This window comes from Cupressus sempervirens, chromosome 8, assembly GCF_028749045.1.
Source record: "Cupressus sempervirens isolate cs-2001-9-10 chromosome 8, ASM2874904v1, whole genome shotgun sequence".
NCBI lineage: Eukaryota > Viridiplantae > Streptophyta > Pinopsida > Cupressales > Cupressaceae > Cupressus > Cupressus sempervirens.
Genome location: NC_143125.1, coordinates 81,500,552 through 81,504,217, shown reverse-complemented (window position 1 = coordinate 81,504,217; position 3,666 = coordinate 81,500,552). Strand labels below are relative to the sequence as shown.

At 31.5% G+C, this 3,666-nt stretch overlaps 1 long non-coding RNA gene across 1 annotated transcript; it reads right to left on the bottom strand.

The window, feature by feature from the left end:
• Nucleotides 1-386: 386 nt before the first annotated feature.
• On the bottom strand, nt 387-747 carry LOC149541728 (uncharacterized). The gene is made up of 2 exons (XR_016355174.1): nt 706-747; nt 387-596 (listed from the first exon to the last, which is right to left on the bottom strand). It is a non-coding gene; the product is annotated as an uncharacterized LOC149541728 (long non-coding RNA).
• Nucleotides 748-3,666: the final 2,919 nt, after the last annotated feature.

Genomic DNA, 3,666 nt, shown 5'->3' with positions numbered 1-3,666 from the left:
TTAAAATACATAGGTTGGGATGAAACATCAGTAGCTAGGTGGGAAGTTACAGATGTTGTAGTTAATATTTATTTTAAGTTTTAATAAATGTGCCATTTTGTGGGATAATATCTTGGATTCATAGGGGTATTGGGTAGAATATAAATACAAGAGTTAGTGTGGAGATAATATCAATCATGGTCTAATATTATTAAACATATGCACTTGTATCATGGTGATCTATATTTGGTGCATTGTTTTATGTTAATAAAATAATGATATATTTTAATTATAATATTATGCTTATGTGTAAGGTTAATGTATTAACAAAGGAATATAAGTTGGATGAAAATGTAAAGTAGCTAATAATAATTTAACTACTTACTTATCTTCTTCTAGGAAAAAAATAAAATAAAATGATCACTATCAGTAAAATAGAGTGCCTAATATGTATTCCATAGGGCATCAAATAAATGGGGAAGCACATGCATGGATTTGCTTGGCTTCCTCTATGCCTCCAACAATATATAAAAGTATAAAAAGTTTTACAAATATATGTACACACAAAACTGTGTATAGAACTTATGCACACCTCCAATAACCATTTAAAACTCCTCCTGCAAACATGTATTCAATCAGCAACAAAAAAAATTATGAGAATCATGATGCCATCAATAAAGGAAAAGAGAGTGTATGTATGGACAAGCATGTCTCTCTCATTTAGACCTTTAACACCATTAATCCTCCATTAAAGCACACTTTCAACCTGCATCAAAACAAGAAGGGCATGCTAAAATAGATGAGAAACAAATGGAAACCATAATGGTTCAAGACCCTATTCAAGAAATAAAAATAAAACAAAAGGTTGCCTCCTCCATTTTCTTTAGCATTCTGCAACACAAGGCAAATCCAAATAAGCAAGAACAAACAAGAAATAAATCAAGCTAGATATTAAGCACATAAAACAAAATGAAAGGACAAAAAAAGAAGGTTTCTAAAAGAAATTGAAAACTCTAACTAGGTTGTAGGCTTTCTAAATTTTAATGAAAATTATGGAAATAAGATTGTCCCCACACTTTTGTGTTTTCTTGAGAATTGTTGAGATTACTTTTAGAATGTTTCTATAAAGTTTCATTTCAAAAAAATGACTTAAAATATAGAAACTTTTGAAATATAGTGGTGGCATTGAAGGAAATATAAGATTTTAAAATATGGGTTAAAAAGGTACATTAGATTAGCAAGTAATATTAAGCGGGTTGATTATCTATAAGTTATAAATTTTAAAAAGGTAATCTTAATTATTCTAAGGTAATGATGTTATTATTAACTAGAAGATTAAATATTGAAGTTAGAATTTGAGAGAGGTGTGTTGATTAATAATCATTATATAATAACCGTTGTAATGCTTTGATAAAACAAGTAACATTAATCTAATTTTAAAAATAATAATAATAACATTAATAATAAAATTATTATGTCATAATGTCATGAATTCAAAGTTTTAACTTAAAGGTTTTAATCTATCAAATTATGTGAGATAATATTAAAATTTGTTCCTTTTAAAGAGGATTTTAATTTTATTTAAAATCCTAACTAGATTGTGAATTTTATATTTTTTTTTTAGAATTATGAATGATGACTTAAGTTTTGTTTATTTTTGCAATTATATCAATGAAGTGTCTAAGTCTAATATGTGGGTACATGTTAGTTTTAAATGATGGATCTAAGGTTAAGCTAAAATTCTTTAAAATAGGTTAAGATGATTTGCTCACCATTCATTAGAACGTTCATAACAAGTATAGATTTATATATTTTACCATTAAGTTCACCTGACAAAAAAAATAAAAATAAAAAAGAAAAAAAAAAATTGTTGGTTGAGTTTTATCTTGTAAATTTTTGGGCATGACATGAAACAACATGTTTCTTTATGTTGGAAGGAATTACAAAGAGATGGAGAAGAAAGTGATGAAATAAAGATCACTAGATGGAGATTGATGGTTACAAAATTGAAGGCTAAGTTCACTCTTTTTTATTATGAACTTGATTTGTTTAGAAGATTGTAGAATCTAAAGCAGAAGGATATGACTATGACAGATTATACTAAGGAGTTCTACAAGTTAGCTATTCGGTCTAGACATAGAGAATTGTCTAAGGAAAAGGTCGCTAGAAATATTAATGGTTTGAGATTCAATATTCAAGATGAGATTGGCATGTTGAATATTTCTTCAGTTGAGGATACTTATCAATATGCTCTGAGGGCATAAGAGAAGTTAAAGAGAAGACATCAAGGTAGTTCTCGTGGTAAGGAAAAGAGGGAACACTTGGTGAAGGTTAAACAAATTGCTGAAGATGAACCAAAACCTATTGAATAGAGGAAGAGAATAGACAAAGGTGCATATATGGGTACCTACTATAGATGTGGTGAGGGACACAAATCTTTTGAATGTTCATAAAAGGTTGGCAACAAAAGAACTATTGTGGTGGATGAGGTTGACCATTCGATGAATGAACCCAAGAAGGATAGGGAGAACTTTTTGATTCAAAGAGTATTGCTTGGAAAGAAAGTGCTAGAACCTTGTCAGAGAAGGAATTTATTCAAGATTCATTTCAAGTATGGTGGTAAATACTAGAATGTGATTGTGGATGGTGGTAGTACTGATGACCTAATTGCCGAGGAGATGGTTCAAAAACTTGGTTTGAAGAGAACAAGACAACCTTTTCCTTATAGGATCAGTTGATTACAAGATGAGCATACTTTGGAGGTGAGGGAGTCATGTTTTGTTAATTTTCAGATTGGGCAATATGTGGATCAAGTGTTATGTGATATTGTGGACATGAGTAATTGTCACATATTACTTAGTAGACCTTGGAAGTATGATTACAGGGTTGTGCATGATTGTTTCAAGAATGTGTTTACTGTTGAGAAGGGTGGCATGAAGCATCCCCTGTCTCCTTTGCAAAATGCAGAACTTGGTAGAAGGAACCAGAATTTTGGTAGCCAAGATTAGTTAAGGGTTAGAGATCAGCGTGGGAAACAAACATATTGCACATCGAAGACAGTGATGAAGATGACATTTGCAGGAAAAGATTTATAGAAGTGGAACAAAAGCAAGAGTGTACAAGTTGGTATGTTGAAGGACATGTATGTGAAGAACCATTTTGGGGTTTATGTGTTGAATCCTGAAAGATGTTCTTCCAATTGTTAAAAACATCTTTATTTGCACCTGGGTTGTCTGATGTTGGAGCATCCTATGGAAGTTAGCAATCTTATATATAGGGGCTTTGAGCTTGGCTTTATGGAGTTATGGTTCGTGTGGTTGGGGATGTGTTTGAGACATATTGAGATTGATACATATTGAGAAACCTTGTACTAAGTGTGCATAGAGTTTAGAGTTATCATCTTGGAGTTAGAGCCATTTTGGTGATTGTTGGTCATGTGTTCCTGATTTACTAGCAAACTTTGGAGATTGTATTTGTGAGCTTTGATTTGATGGAGTTGGCGTATGCGCTCTTGGATTTGGATAGTTCGATGCCACGTGGACCTATCCCTAAGGGTTTGTATTCTTATGTGGTCTTTTGAGTTAGCTATGTATTGTAAATTTGGGGCCTATCCTAAGTATTTAATTATTTCTTGTGTTTAATGTTTGTAGCCAAGCAAACTTGTGGCTTGAGGGTGTATTTAATGTG